At 43.9% G+C, this 17404-nt stretch overlaps 1 protein-coding gene across 1 annotated transcript in view; it reads right to left on the reverse strand.

Annotated features, from left to right (window-relative positions):
- Positions 1 to 17404, reverse strand: part of cox10 (cytochrome c oxidase assembly factor heme A:farnesyltransferase COX10) — a 35938-nt gene that overhangs the window by 13566 nt on the left and 4968 nt on the right. The window lies entirely within an intron of this gene.

Genomic DNA, 17404 nt, shown 5'->3' on the forward strand with positions numbered 1-17404 from the left:
AGAAAAGGAAAGGAAAAAAGGCATGCAACCTGACTGGTCACAAGCAGAGGGAAGGGGGATAAAAAGCTGGTAAAGGCCGACCAACACTACTTTCAAGGTGTTTTAGTGGTAGATGTGGGACTGCTGCTGCTGCTCCGTCTCTCTGAAATGCTATTGATGTCTCTGGAGTCACATGAATGGTCTTGAAACTATGTGAGCAATGCTGAGATTTTGCGACAGAACCTGTTAAACCCTTCTAAAGTACTTATTAAACTGTTAGCATGAACCTGTGTGAGTGCGTGAGAGGATGACAGAGGTGCCGAGATCGAAAATGTGCAAGAAAGAGAAGAGATTGTAACCAGGGGGGTGGGTGGATGGGTGGCGGTTTGTAAGCAGAAGAAGCTTAGACCAGATGTACAACATGATATGGATTCAGCTACAAGTGTGAGATGATATGTAATCACATTTCTGGTTAGTAAAAACTGAATACAGATGCATTAACAAAACAAACTGAAGCATCTAATGCCAAAATCCAATCACCTCGCCCCCGTCAGCTGGAAAAAGAGCAATATTTATTTCACAGTATCTTCTGCAGAGGTGAAAGCACAAACAGGAGAAAACGTCTGGGTCTGGTATGCTGCGTATGGACAGCTGGCAGATGTTTTCAGGGGTGGGGGGTGGATGTGTGTGTGTGTGTGTGGGGTTCCTTGCCCTCTGCGATCCTTTGATGTGATGATATGATCTGGGATCATCTGGCGTGATTAGACATGAAAAGCTCAGATTGTTTGCGCTGCTTTAATCCATTAGAGGGGAAATCAGGAAAAACAGGACAAACTAATTCACACAACACACGAGCCACGCATGTTGTTGGTTTTTTTTCTCGAAACCGTGCGGCCCACATTTTCATGTCGGCACAGAGACGCTCGTTCGCTTTCAGACCTTCAAAAGAAAAGCCAAGCTGAAAAACACCACGTTCTTGTTCTCTAACTGCTGCTGCTATACATTAATGTCTCATTTGGCTCTTCCTGAGCTGGAGGCTGCAGTTCTCCGTCCGGCCAAAGAGAGGATCACGTCTCCCCCTTTTCGGCTGCGTGCTGTACCCACACATCTTCTCCCTCTCTTTATAGTGGTCTGTGTGTGGAGCGGTTGGCAGCCGTTCAGCTGGCACAGCTTCTCCCTTGATTAATGGCCCGAGTGTGAGACAGTGAAGTGCTAAACTGTCCTCATGTTAATCAGCCAATTAATGCCGTGCAGAGCCGCATTACCTCTGCCCTGCCGATAATCAGTCCCTTTGCCTGTGAAGATACGGGTAGGGAAAGCTGGGAAAGCTTATACTACACCGAGGCAGAGGCAGAGGCATGCCCTCCTTCTCTCCCTCTCTTCCTGGGCCGGGAAGCGAGGGAAAGAGCGGGTGGGACAAAAAGAGGATGAAGTTTGAAAACAGGGAGAAACAGAAAAGGCCGAAGGTAAAAAGAATTATCTTCCATTCTGCTCGTCTGATCAGAGGAGGCTTTGGCGGCTGCTGCTTTACCTCCGTATAGAAAAGTTTCTGTTGCAAAGCTGAAGATAAATGAACGTCATCACATGGAGGACCGCCTTGAAGGGATAGTTCAACATTTTGGCAAATTGGCCCATTGCCATAATCCCTATAGCTTTAGGAGTAGGTTCGTTACCTTTAATTGTCGGTGCAAGCTATTTTTCGAACAGCAGAGCAGAGCTGCGAGCTGCTCAGAGCTACGCTACGGAGGCTAATGGGATTTCTTGGTTTCCTTCATCAAACTCATCAAATACACAATCCAACTACTCCAAAACGCTCTGGTGGACAAGTTGTGACCTGCACATTCACCATGCTATGAGGTAATAACTGAACGTTACAAGACAGAGTTGTTTTCGAGGCAAATGCAGAGACTGCTCGCCAAAAAACTGTCCCCGACGGGCAAACGCATCAGCGGTTTCGCATGAATTTACCTCGAAAACAATGTTCCGTTATTATCTCATAGCGTGGTGAATGTGCAGGTCACAACTTGTCCACAAGAGCGTTTTGGAGTTGTTGGATTGTGTATTTGATGAGTTTGATGAGGGAAAACAAGAAATCCCATTAGCCTCCATAGCGTAGCCCTGAGCAGCTTGCGGTTCTGCTCCGCCATTCTAAAAATAGCTTGCACCGACAATTAAAGGTAACGAACCAACTGCTAAGACTATAGGGATTATGGCAATGGGTCAATTTGCAAAAATGTTGAACTATCACTATAAACCACTAGGCCGGGGGTGTGGTGTAGGGTGTGGGGGGAATATGATGCCACGGTTCATCATGCATGCCTCATATGTCGCATCGCATCACGGCTTTCATCACTTATGCTGCGTCGTGACCAAGCCACAGTGCCTCCCAGTGTGAGGGAGGACTCTGGTTACGAGCTGGACAGCAACGAGCACCACAACAGATCCTGAGGTCTGAATGATCAAGAGAACGATATATATTTCATTACAGGTTATGTTTATTTAATGTCACATTGTAAAACCTTTGGACTTAACCTTGTTGCCAGAATCCTTTAGAGAAAGAGCTCCAGTTTGAATATTAAACTTAAGAGAGGTACTTGCCAAAAAAAGCCAGACACTGGGCCACGCTGGCTGACACGTTGGTTTTCATTCTACTGTAAACATATCAACTGTGCAAACAGCACAGATTCCTTTGTTGGAGAGCTGACCGGCCATAATCTCCCGTCTCCGCCTGATAAGTCAACGCTCCTGCAGAACTAATGAGGCCGTATCACTCCAGTTCCTGATTACCATTAACTGTGCACACACTTGAGTGCTTTCCATTCAGCCTTGCATACTGTGGGAAAACATATCAGTGAAAGCTGAATAGATAGAACTGGTCTGTGAGTGTGTGTGTGAGTGTGTGTGTGAGTGTGTGTGTGGTCACTTGTTTAAAGAGAAATAAACAATCCTTTTCGCCGTCAGTGGGCATTTGCGAATAACTGCGAGGGTGCGCCTGACATGACCAGCGAGTTTGGAAGCCTCTCGACAGTTTGGGTGCAGTTGCATGATGCTGTGTGTGTGTGTGTTTAGATTGTTTTGTCCACAGCTGTGCAGTCTGACCGGAGGGGTGTGAATGTGAGCGTGTCAGCTTCGACGCTGCCGCGATACGACCGCTCCCTGGAGGATCGGGAAGAGACGTACAGTACTCCCTTTTTTTGGAAGTCTGAGGTGATAAGGAGTGGATGCGTATGAAAGCCTTCACTGTTCTCCCACAGAGTGACAGCAGCCGTCGGCACCTCGGCAGTATTTGGATTTGTGGCAGTGACCTGTAGCTAAAATGTAGACGGCGTTCATTCAACGGGCTTTTCAAAACAAAATGATGAAGGCGGCGACACAGTGAGGTCTAGATCTGTGTGCAGCCAGCATTTTACCTAATAAAGATATTAGATTCAAAGTCAGGATCAAGGAGAACAATCTATTCATCTTTCAGTAAGCTAAACTGTACCAGGTACATCCTGACATGTATTATTATTATAAAGAACAACACACACAGCTGTGATTCCCAGTGTTTGCACAATCAACGCCTCTAACAGGAAGTGTATTTATTCTCTTAGGTTTTTATATAAGATAACATTATCTTGTAATAACAAAATAAACATACGTCATATTCTGTTTCCCTCTTGTTTGTGGTAACTGCTGCTGTGTGTACCTTCACACACCGCCTGCTTTTCCTTCGAGGCAAAATCATTTCTGCAAACATCCTACAGATCCTGCAAACTAAACACAGCAGCTTTACATTGTCCAGCCGGTATCTTGGTTCTTCCCACTAACTACACTTCTGATAACACACAAGCACACAAGCTCTGGTTGCTACATGAGCAAAGTGGTGTGGTTCAGGGACAGAGCATGGGAAAAGATAATACTCCCGCTCTAATGTGACACATGTGCAAAGACGTTTTTGAGGTTTTGTCTCTTGACTCACTGCTGGGGAGAAAACCGACTAACAGACTTGAATCACATCCTCACAGTGCTTGACAACCAGCTCCTTCTTGACCCAAACAGGAAAAGACAAAGAGCACGGGATGAGTGACCTCATAAGGAAGAAGATGGGAGAACTCTTCAACCATGAGATTGATTTGTTGTTAAATAAAATTAAATAAAACACTAAAAAAACAGTTGAATTTCCTGCTTATAAACCAGAGAGAGCTGCGGTTTCCCACCTGTAAACCCAGATTAAGACCTCATGTCCCGCTGCGCTAACCCTCAGGGAACGGGGAACTGTGTTTATATGGAGGCTGATGCACCCAGCACAGTAAACAGTGGCAAAAAAGCAGCTGGAGTAAATAATTCATCCATGAGTTTCAATCTTGTTTGCTGAAGCAAATGGGAGGAGGCTGTGTGAACGGGGTAACAAAGTTCCTGTCAGAGTCTGCCCCCCCCCCCCCCTCCTCCTCCTCCTCCATCCCTCTCTCTGCCATATTCTCAGTGTCCCCTCGTCTCTCCCGCTGTCCCTTCAAGTGGAAAGGCGACCGGTTAGCTTTTTCGACGGGTTGGAGAAGTGAGCTGTCAACCGTCTGTCCCTGCGAACGTGACGGAAATCTTTCCTGTCAGGATGTGGCGTGACACCGCTCCCAGTGTGTCCGAGCAGGGAACAAGACTAAGTGCTGGGATAGCTCCACTGTAGTATATGAAACCATGACGCTGCTTCAGCTGAGATAATTGACAGAACATCAGAGCACAGCGGTAAAGTCATCCGACTTAATACCTGAAAATGCGACTTTTTTCATTAAATTTAAAACAAATAATGTAGAGAGCTGAAAATCTAAAAAGTACATAACTCTACCGTATCATGACATCTGCTTCCTGGGTGCATCACTTTGTCTGTCTCCTTAGAGCTGAGGTTAAAAGCACATCTCTTTGTCTGCCGTGCACTATATTGCATAAAAGGACATACCTCTTAAACAAAGACAGCAATTTCAAAGTGGTAAAGTGCCATTAAAACTGTGGGCTGCTGAAATTGGAGGCACTCTGGCCCCACCCATCCTGTCTCCTCATAAGCAATTATTACAAGAGAGAGGCACACAGATAAAAAGGTCTGGATGCAGCAGAAAGGAGAAAAGCGCTAAAGCATAGGATACCACCCCAAAAACACACACACACACACACACACACACACACACACTTCACACACTTGCATGGCTCAGATGGCGGAAATGTTTAATCCCTTTGATCTGGGCAAGTTAGACAAAGACAGAGTAACATATGGTTACAACACACCCAGCTGTCTATCATTTTCATATCGATTAAAGTCGTGTGGGTGTAAAATGAGGTGGGGACACAGCAGTGGTTACTAGAATAAGTGACTATATGGCGACATTAATGGTTTTCAGCCTGTAAAACACAGGTGTGAGACTTGGAGACTGTTTCCTGTGTCGACGGTGGCTGCTGTTTCTTTTCTTCTTCTTTTTTTTGAGCCCCTGTGAGTAGACACATGAATGATCATACAAGGTTATTCTTTTATCACATGCCTCCTCCAAAAAAAAAAAAAAGTTAAGTAATGGAAAAGTAAAATACAGTTTACCTTGAGCCACTAATTTAAGGAATGTATGAAACAACAGAGCCTTAATGACAGAAGCCACTTCAAAGCTGAGTGGAGCTACACAGCCACGCTTACAGACGACGCATCGCTTTTGTTTGTGGCCTGATGGTGCAGCGGTGTCTTTTAAAAGCTGGCTTGCAGGAGAGAAAACAGTTATCAAGACATACAGTATGGAGGGGTAAAGCTGTGTTAGTGTGTAGACGTAAACAGAGAAAGAAAACTAAGTGTGGCTCTTCAATCCCTCTGTGATCCCCATGCAGGGTTTAGCTATACAGAGCAGAGAGCACTGGTGGCTCATACACCAGAGCTCGCACACACCCAGACACACACACACACACTTTGATCTGCGTTGTGGACGGTAATCAACAGTTAGTACATGACAGAGTCTGACTGCCATGCCATGCCATCATCATACGGCTGCAGATCAAACAGACCAGATAGGGACCACACCCAACCCAGCAGGACGCCTTCCTTAGGTGAGACAGGGATGAGATGACTGGTGGTGAGGAGCAGGTGGGAGGAAGAAGAAGGAGAAGAAGGAGAAGAAGAAGAAGTAATGGCTGCACTCAAGAAAAGAGACAAAGGCAGACCTGGCTGTTTGTGCCTCTGTAACGCAGCTGCCAAACATAACGGCTGTGAAAAGCTTGGGAGGAGATGTTCAAGAGCAGATTGGTGGGCAGGAGTCCAGGCACAAAAGGAGGTGTGTATCAAAAAATATACATGGTAATGAAATAAACCTGATAAATTTCAATAATAAGTTTAGTAACTGAAGAAAATGTGGAAAAAAACAACAACTAAAAAAAAGTAGAAAATAGCCTCTGGACTTTTATTTTCTGCATCTCACTTGATTTTAAGCACCTAGACTGACATGAAGCTTTCACTGAATACAGAATAACACATAAACATTAATATAAAACTAGGAAATAACAGCCAAGAGTCCTCCTCCGTCACCTGGACGGGTCATTCACTGCTTCGATCAAAAGACAAACATTTATTTCCACAATCACTGTTTGAGCAGATAATCTGACCTCACGTCACCCGATACCTGATAAAGAAAATATAGGCCTACACCAGTGAGACGTACACTCTGTAACTTTGGTCGAGATAAATTAACACATTAACCAAAACACTGGACTCAAATCAACGATTTTCAACACTCACCAAAACACATTTAATGTTGGGAAACAGAACAGATTGAAATGAGTGAAACCACTTGTTTCAGACATGTTTAATGCTCAGATTATTGTGTTTCGGTCAAATAGTTTGCTTTATCTAATCAGCTGAGGTGCACCTGCAGCATGCACAGTGAAAACACACCTTCATTCTTTATTCATATGCATGAAAGGCACGATAACACAAATATTAGGAGGAGATATAATGTGGTTCAAAGTGCAGTGAAGGTGAAATGTAAGGCTTATTCAGAACTGATCTGTATTTAAGGGATAGAGTGATAGAGGAAGAATGAAAAAAAAAGAAAAACAGAGTAATCCATCAAAGTCGTGTCAAATAGACAAGAAAAGCAACAACATCTTGATGTGTCAGTTTGCCAACAGGGAAATGACCAGCTGAACACATAAATGCTAATCTGGGTTTAATTAATGCCGCCACGAGCAAGCTTTAAGATAATACATCACCAAATGGCAAGATGGGAAGCCTAACGAGTTTAACCCTTCATCTGCCACTTAAAAACCATATTCCCTATTCCCATTTAGAAAACCTGGTGATTTTTGGGCCAAAAAAAAAAACTTTTAGATTTTTTTTTTTGCATCTGTGGGACACACCCAGGGCTCGGGGGTAAAAGCCTTGGTGTAGCTGCTGGTAACCAGTTTGTTTTCCGGCGCCGATGCCCTCGCCCCAAAAAGCTTCTGGGTTTGAATCAAATTAGCATGCAGCGTTGGCTCGCGGGCACGCCATAAACAGGGCTGCTTTTGTTAATTATCCACGGACCTCAGCGGTACAAAGAGTGTTCCCTACTTGCCTTTGGCTAAGTTACCTTCGGATAGAGAGAGGGTAAAGTTGAGTTTCATGGAAAAAAAAAATGTACACAAACACCGAAGTGTGATGTCTTAAAAAAAAGAAGATACCCTTGTCTTTTCCTGAGTCGAAAGTGGAAAGAGGCAGTGTTATAATCAGCCGTGCAAAAAACAAACAACGTTCTCTACTTTATTCTTTATTATTTAGCTGTGATAAAACCAGATTTGTCAGGGGTTTTTTTTAAAGTAAAAATGGTTTGATTGATTGATCTGCCCTTTAAAAGAACAGCACCGACAATAGTGAGCGAAGGATTTGTTTTGGTATCCGCTTGTACAACTATGCTTCCTGCAATCAGCCAGAAACTGTCAGTCCAGAGAAAAGAAATCTAAATAACTATTAACTTCCAGCTCAATGGAAAACAGCAGGTCACTTCATGAAATGTTGTTATTCACCACTCTGTCGCTGATTTTAAGAGAAATTCTGCACCGCACATCAAAACACTGTACGTTTTCATTAGCATCACAAAAAGACCATCTCCATCATTGCTTAAGTTGTTGCTCGGTCTGTCACAATACTTTCGCTTTCTTCTCGTCATTATGGGTAATTTCGAGCTGCTCGGCTAAACAAAAACCATTCAGGGCTGAGGCTTGGCATTATACGCCGATATTACATGCACTGAGTGAGTAGGCATGCGAAACCTCCGGCCCCCTCGGTCTGCCAGCGCTCAGCTCTGCGAAGGGTTGATGACAAGCAGAGAGGGCCACTTCTAAAACGAGTGCATCTTCAGCAACCCATTATCACTGTCCACAATCTGTTTCAGCGTGACACGAGTGCCAGAGGGACGGTTTGTCCTCTAGACACACAGGGGCCCTCCACACTGTCTGCCTCTATTCACTGATACATCCTGGAGGTGCTGACACGCCACTATCTGTATCAATGAGAAAGCAGGTCCAGAAATGTCAAATCAAAGGAAACTGAAGCCGAGACGGTTTATTGCGAGACAAATTCTGCTATATATGGACCTAAACAGTCAGACTCTGCTGAAAAAAACTCCCACACAGGCAGTAATAAGGCTGTCCTAGATGGTGTAAAAACATTAACTCAGCTCGCATGAGCTCGGCCGTTGCCAAATGCAGCGGGATGTGTAGAAAAGGTTCACTGGTGCCAGACAGTGCTGAGGTGGGTGGTTTTCATCCCTATGACTCAAGTCTAAATGGTGTCTGCATCTCGCCTTGTTGGTCACTGAAGCCCATAATCACAGTGTTTTGTCAAAAACTAAAGGCTAATCAGGGAGGTGTTGAGGAGGCGCTGCACCTGCCCGTCACTCTGTCAGCCGGTCGCGCTCATCCCCTCGGGTGACGGCAGCTCTATTGTGGCGAGGTGTGTTTGCCCAAACAGGCCGTGACGCTGAAAAGCCTCAGAGAGACACTTTGCGTGTGAGTGGAAGTGGATCTCTCAAGTTGCGATCTTAAGACGACGACACGTTGTGGACAGCCCCGCTCCTCTTCTTTTGAAGTAAGGACACCCTGTATTTATGCTGGCACGTACGGTACAAATTGATTTGTTTTGCAACTGTGCCTATTTTTATCCTTTATACAGGCCAGCTGCTCGATGTGCCCATAAAAGGTGAAGTTGTTTGGGGTCATGATCATTTCCCAAGAGTACAAGAAATATTAACTATTGTTAAACAATGTGTTATCTCTGACTGTCAGGCCAGAGGATGAATAAGTGAGTGACTAACATGTTAATGGTGAATTAAAGGGATACTTCACCCAAAATCGATAATTTACCAATTGTCTACTCACCGTCATGCAAAGGAAGGGTTTGGGGAATTTTCTGAGTTATCAAAACACTTTTGGAGTTCCAGGGGGGGTCCGGCTGGCAACGGATTTTCATATAATGGCAGCAGATTGTGCTCACTTTTGAATCGTCCAAAACACACACTATGAAACATCCAAATACCTCCATACTGCTCGTCCGTACTGACCCAAGTGTCCTGAAGCCGCCACATGAAAAAGCTGTTTGGAAAAAATTAATTTGATCTCTGTTTTTAGCCTTGTTGTAGCAGTAGCTCCCAGTGGCTCTGTTGATTTTTGAAGATTTGTTGCAAGATGTTCTAAAACCATTGGATGTATGATGGAAACAACTTTTTCATGTGGCGGCTTCAAGACACTTGGGTCAGTATGGACGAGCAGTATGGAGGTATCTGGATGTTTCATAGTGTGTGTTTTGGACGATTCAAAAGCGAACTCTATCTGCCGCCATTATATGAAAATCCGTTGCCAGTCGGACCCCCCCTGGAACTCCAAAAGTGTTTGGATGACTCTGAAAGTTCTCCGAACCCTTCATTGGCATGGCAGTGAGTAGAAAATTGGTGAATTTTCGATTTTGGGTTAAGTATCCCTTTAAGAATATTACTGTTAATAGCACTTTAATTTTTTCCCTTATAAAAGTATAATTCAACGGTATTGTCTTTAAATACTGAGCTTATGTCATTGAAATGCAGATAAATGTTTAATAACAGATACTGAGCTTTTTTCCAAATATTTCTCTAAATCCACTCTGTTGGACTCATTAAATTTGATAAGGCAGCTTTTATTGACTGGAAGAGGTGAGCTAAGGATTTACATCAGAGTGGGGGAAAAGCTGTGCTGCTTAAAACACCATTCAAGTATTAGACGGTTGCTGTTGCCTGCCAATGCTCGTCCTTAAACGAATTGCCTCCGGCTCCACGTCCATCTACTTTATTAAGTTTGTTCTGCGTCTTAAAAAATGTTTAAAAACTATGATTGGAATTTATAAAATGTTAACAGTATGAGGGTTTTAAAACTTTCACTTGAATTTAACCACTAATATCAGAAGCTGAATTTTATCGGTGCCGCTTTGGCACAATAGACTGAGCTCGTGTAAATAGCACAAGACAATTTCTTGGCCACACACACACACAAGAGCCTGAGTTAGTGATACAAGATAATGATTAAAAGGAGACATTCAACTGCGACGATGCCAAAGTCTTTGAAATGAACGGTCAATTTAAAATAAACAATTTAAGACGTTAATGGAAAAGAGAATATTATCAGCATCTGTATATCTCACACAGTGTTTGCTCCCGCTTCCCCTCGAGGCATCATCCTGGGGGTGTTTAATAGGTGGATTTACCCCCTTCATGATGTTATCAGAGAAAAGCATCTGTCTTCCATCTGAGGCTGTTGCAGTCATTTAGCTTGAAATGGACCGGCTCCCCGCGGTTGACGAAAAGACAAAAAGGGGTTTAAAGAAATTAACTATTAAACAGGGCTGTCTGGTTAAATATTCATTTTAATCCAGCAACAAAAACAGAGATACCCATCAAGCTGCCTTCGTGCCATCTTGCTGGGCAATTAAAAAAGGAATTCCACCCCTTCTTTCACGCTGAACTAACAGCTTTTGGTCGAGACCGTCAAAACAAAAAAACGAGAGTACTATCGATGTCAAAGATCAGCTTGCCCTTTTGTTTTAACTAAGCTCCTGGAAAATGCGATCCCCAAGAGCAGCGGCGTCGCCTGCGCCGAGGAAGGGATCACATTTGAGTTAAATCGCCCGTTTGGCTATAAGCTTCTGATGTGTGTGACCTTTAACTCTGACAAAAAGCACCCCACAGAAAGAAAGAGAGAAGAAAAAAAAGGCCCAACACATAATCCTTTGACAGCCAAAACACTTTTGAACAGTCAATTACAGCACCTAGCCAGTGGAACGAATATGACAAGCAGTGATACTTTCACAACTCCATCTGCCTGGAGATATCTTTGAAGCCGTCCACAAGAAAAACAAATACAGTACGCCCTCCATCTATGGGGTCATTTCGAAGGTATCCACCGCAATTCATCAAATGGACTGGTGTTATGAGACTGGTGGGAGGGGTAGGGGGGGTCGTTTGCGAGCCGAATGAAAATAAATTGCACAGAAAAAAGGATCGCAATGTCATCATGCAAGAGGTATTCTGTGGAGTCCATTTGAAAGCGTATCTTCTGTCGCTGCTTCTCAGTGGGGAACAGACTCCAGTCCAAATGGAAGAGGTTTCACTGTCTTTGAAGAGCGAGATGGTTGGTGGGACTACAAGGTCTTGTTACAACTAATGATCCTCTCAAGAGGTACCATGCTACGCGAGGTACCCCCTAAACTACAATGAGAGTATAAGGCCTATCCTTGAAAAATTAGAGTGGCAGCCTTGGACTGTGGAGGCCCAGCGATGAGGCAGCACAGCCACCGCCTACTGTGCTGCTGATGGACCACTACCTACAGCTCCGCTTTGTCTCAAGGAGCAACACAGACAGAAAAAAAAAGAAAATCTATGCAGTCGGCAAAGAGTCTACCATCATCATCTCACAGTGGAGGAGGATATCAAATGAACACTGTGTCGAAGGCAGTGGCTGCCATGCTCACTTTAGTTCAAGACTGGTTATGATGATGCCACCTCTGCATGTAGAAGAAGCAGAAGAAGAGGAAAAGTTTGCTATGATTGCATAAATATTTTGCATAATGAACCTGAAGACCGCTTGTCTGATTTCTTCACGGAGCTACTATGTATAGAAAAACGTTCTACGGTTTCCATAAAAATTCCTGCCTGATGTGGATTTAATTAAAGCTCAGAGCCAGCTTTTAAACTCAATGGTCAGTGTTTCATTTCAAATCAAACACACTGCAGTCCAGATCCATAACAGAAAATGTCACATTCCTAATACTTTCTGACACTGCAATGCAAACATTTTGCTACGCTGCTGTTACCTAAATGTAGCCATGTGTGATTTAAGGACTTTTCCCAAGGACTGGCTTGTGAACTTGCATCGGTGAAGTTCACAAACTCCCTTACAGATTTATGTATTACAGTAGATATGTCTCGAGAGGGGAGGAGGAGGAGGAGGAGGAGGACGGGGGGGTTTAATATGTGCAATAACATGAGGGGATTTCCAGGCTTGTTTCAGATCACATTCAGGTGGCAGCTCGGCAATCTGACCTTCGGAAACGCTTGGATAAATATGATTAACAAGACGACTGCCACTGCAAACAATACGCAGATAGAGAGATCAGAGATAAAGATATCGGAGGTGAGAACAAGCCTGCACTGTAATAGCATGCTTGAAATTGTAATAGCACGCTTGAAACAATAAACTCTGGTGGCAGTGGGACTTGACAAAGCTTTTAAAAGTTGAAAGCATGAGCTCAGAAAATAAAGGGTTTACATAATGACAGCGCGTAGGGTAAACAGACTGAAATCATATCCGAGCGCTATCAGTTTTTAATAAATTCAATAAATATGATGCCTCTATGCAAAGATTTAAAATTATCACTGGTATCAATGTTAAATCTGGTGAGTGAGCTTTCTATTTGGTTTGGATGTGTTGTATTTTTTATTTGTCTTGATGAACCTACGTGTTACATCTTTTAAACTACATTGAAAAAGGTATATCGGCTACGTTATCATAACGTTCTGATAACACATGAGCAAAACACGTCCCCTTGTTCAGTCATGTAGCGATACACTTGCAGGCAGTGACCAACCTGAACCAGGGAGGAAACATGCGGCAGGGTAAATAATGCATGCCTGCACAGGACAAGAGAGAGAAGGGTGTAGCTTAAAGTGGTAGTAGGAGTGGATGGGGACGAGGCTGGGGCTGGGGGGCTTGTGGGGGCTCGCTCCTGCGTGCCAACCTTCAGACAGCTCGCCACAGGAGAGAGACGCAGACACAAAAGAGGGCTCGCCGCCATCGTCACGAAAAACAGAAATGACACTGGGCAGCCACAAAACAAGCCAGCTCGGATTTTCATCAAAACAAACACGCGAGGCTGACGTGGTGCGACCTACACTACAGCCGCTGTCAAAATAGTTGAGCGGTGCTTATTTGACAGTAAAAGGCCACATCGGGTCTTGTTTATACTGCTGGGGGGACCTCGAGGCTTCCAAGTGGGATCCTTTCGGCTCCAGCCTGAAACTCTCATCTGACCCAATTATCCAATTAGCTGAAGTAGTGGCCAGACTGGAAGGTGATGACGGCTGGAACACCTGCGGAGGGCCCGCGCCTGGTGTGGGGCCCAGGGCTCCTAAATAACAGCACTTTTCCCAACTAATGTTACCTACTTCATTTCTATCCCGCAGGAACACAGGCAGCTCTTTGGTGTGGCTTTCAACGGGCTAAGCTCCTTCTCTTAGAACTGGTTCTCTATACAGGACCAACCCTTTTTCTTTTCTTTTTTTTTAAAACAAATTTTACTGTTTCTTAAAGGGATAGTTCAACATTTTAGCAAATTGGCCCATTACCATAACCCCTTTAGTTTTAGGAGTAGGTCTGTTATGTTTAATTGTCGGTGCAAGCTGTTTTTAGAACGGCGGAGCAGAGCCGTGAGCTGCTCTGCCGTTCTAAAAACAGCTTGCACCAACAATTAAAGGTAACAAGAAACAAGACCCCCCCACCCCAACCAGTCAGACAGCACATGCTATACAGATTTAGACAAGAAGAGGTGCAAAATAGTCAATTTGGTCAAAGAGGACCAACGTTTTTTCAAGCTGAACACCTCCAAAATAAGATATCCCTAAATGTAAATCCACAACAGCTACCTGAATGCTGAAATAATGACACCCCTTTACTTTTAGACCTCATCGTCTCATCTCTTACTATGAAACCGACGTGACAGCATCAATGCTTTGGACTTCACTGTGGTGAGAAACTCGAGACGCTGGCCATCATGTTGTAGCCATTGTTACGTGACTCCAAGTGCTTACATCCTTCCGTCAAGTTTCCTAAATAGAGTAACATTTTAAAAAGAAACCACAACGTTTCTATTTGCCCTGCAGGCACTTCCCAATGGGACAAAGAGCAGCCTTGGCTTTTGACAGCTCCACTGAAGGTCTGGCTGCCACTTCCAAGAGCCAAAGCATTTTTCTCTCCCTCAAGACATTTTCCTCCTTTTCCTCAAGGTAATTCGACAGTTGTGCGGTCACATACTTGCACACTCCTCTTTAGATGCAGGGAATTAAGGGGGATTAGGGGCAGAATCCATAGGAAGTGATTTTCACAGGGGCCTGACGCAGCTTTGATTTGTTTGTCAAGTTTTTGTTTGATTTTTCATATAAAAAGACATCGAGCTTTGATCACAACTAACCACACTAATGGTGAAGCGCCAGATGATGAAAGAGAATAAAAAGGAAAAAACCCCTGGCAACACATCTGAAGGTAGGATGTTTTCCTTCCCCATTCCACTTTGTTTTTCTTTTTCTTTTCAGGAATATGAAAAACAAACGGATGACTGAAGTGTTGAGATCGGTTACACACAGGTGAGGGCGTGTCTTTGACTCACCAAAAAAAAAAGAAAGAAAGAAAACCCTGACAGACAATCCTGAGTGCGTTAGTGCATTGCAAAGAGGTGCTGAGTATCGCCACAATGGCAGCGCAACAAGCAATTACATGTCACACATGACATCCCCTGTGCTTCTGTGTGTATAATTACAGAGGAAAATGACATTCCTCTCCAAACAAAGCAACAACAACAACAGCTACTTTTACATCGTATACTATGAAGAGAGGCGTATACTTTTCATTCCTGGCAAGCAGAGGGAGACAAGACATCGGCGACTATAAACAAGTTTCCTCTTCAAATGATGTTGGTCCTTTTAACTACCTTTTAAACGAACAATGGAGACCTTGCACGACTTTGTCTGATAAAGCCGACTTCAAAGTCACTGGAAGACATCTGGCTAATTTGTCTGAAACAATAATCCCATCTCCAACTCTTGTCAATTAAGACCATGATGACACACACACAGAACGGGGGGGATAAAGGAGAACAATGAATCCGGCTTGTGTCAAGGCTCGGGCTCACATACCAGCTACTAGCCACAAAAAAAAAATAAAAAAGAGGGGAGTCCTTGGCCTCGAACCAAGTAAGCACTGATGAATTTCAGCCAAAAAGACGCAAAGGCCATTTGTGAAAACAGAGGGAAATGTTAAAGTAATATTCCACCAGGATCTTTTTACGGTTCGATGTATATTTATCTGCAGAAACCATGTGAAGCATTCCAGTAATACCGCACATTCTGCTAAGGACGGAGCGCTTCCCGCAAAATTAACTCTTCAATCTTTTTGGACGATCCACAATCTTCGTCATATTGCCCCCCTTCTCATATCGGCACTATCTGGAGGCTCCATTTTATGCAAATCCACATTTCTAAAATCTTCATGACTTCATACTAAACTTTTATAACTAGTCTTCTGTGGTTTAATGTATAAAAAAGTAATATGATGGCGATGAAAATTTAGAGTAGAACTTGAAAAGTGACACCTTGTGGCCTGTTTAATTGTGTCATATTTCTTCCAAGTGCTGCTGTAATTTTAATCTTTAATTAAAAAATAAAAAAAATTCAAAAACTGAGCGTGCTGCTTTTATAAAATTGTACCAGTTACAAGAAGTCTGGGAAATATATTAACTTTTTCTAAATCGATAGAAGTCTAGAAAGAGTGTATTCCCTGTTGGTTTTCACACTCATCTAATTGGCAACAAGAATTTTGGGGCTGCATCTGCTCTGAACTTTACCCGAGCTTCACCTTTACTGTAGGTTTGAAACCTGATCTGGATGGAGGAGAGGCTCTGAGAGGCAAATAACATTGTTACAATGAAATATGAGGCCGTGTCGTATCCTAACCTCAGGCTGGGTTAGTGGTGAAAATGAAGACTGACAGGAATAATGCGAGGGCGGGGTCGGCAGATAAAGGAACACCCAGGGTACGAACAGTGGCTGCCGCCTCTTACATCACTCAGCGCCGTGTGAACGTCCTGGGAGTTGCATGGAGTCTGGGGCTGCTCTGTTCAGCAGGAGGAGAGGTGGGGGGGCATTTTTCAAATACCTGAAGTATATTTACACACCTGCTCCGTGTGAGGTAGAGGTGCACAGAGGAGTGGGAGCACACCTCTGAAGAAACAATACAGTTTGAACCAGAGCAGTGGGCTGATTGGCTCTATTCAGGCCCGACAACACAGACTGAACACTTGTATCCATGGATATAACCCCCTAACACCGCATCCTGACATACAGAGAGCGAGCTAAACAGCAACGAAATCTCGCCTAAAGGTGTCCTGATATGCAGCGAGTATATTCTATTGGTTCAGAATCCAAACCAATCAAATTACGGAGGGACGTAAACAAACTTCTGGCGCTATTTTTAGATTCCCGGCATTTCCTAGTTGCCGTTTTTCACATCGTGTGTGTTTTATTTCTCTCATATTCTCCTCTCTCGGATAACTTGCTTGTCAACAGAAAGCAGCGTGTACTTTTCAACCAATAAGAAGTGTTTAGGTCGTCCAGATAGAGACAATGCGAGCGATTTTTTCTGGGTCGTGGCATGTCAGGACAGGCTGGTTGAAAAGTACGCATTCTAATCACTTTTCCTCGCTCGCTCGCATCGCTGTATGTCAGGACGCGGTGTATGGTGAAGCACACGGTGGGGGGTCAGACTCTATCTATTTGACAGAAGCAAGTTCAGGTGCAGGATGATGAGCGTCAGGTCAAACTGCCTCTGACAGCAGGTGGAACATGCCTATTGAGGGTAGTTGTGCTGGAGGAGGAGGAGGAGGGGGGGCAGGAACCTACAGTGTAATCACGGCCTTTTGCCAAATTACAGGCCAAGGACACAACTCAGCGGAGTTCAAACCTGGGCTGACGGAGAGGTCACCCCATTATACTAATATTCTTAAGTCACAGAGTAAATTCCAGTGTACAATGTCAACACTAGAAGGCAGAGGGAGGCTCTACTTATTCTAGGTATTCTAAGTGTACAGACACACACACACACGCACTAGTTCCCCTTTGTTTACGGCTTCCAAAAAGAAAAAAGAAAAAGAAAA

This window comes from Trachurus japonicus, chromosome 19, assembly GCF_045865225.1.
Source record: "Trachurus japonicus isolate A0001 chromosome 19, Traja_1.0".
NCBI classification, from domain to species: Eukaryota; Metazoa; Chordata; class Actinopteri; order Carangiformes; family Carangidae; genus Trachurus; species Trachurus japonicus.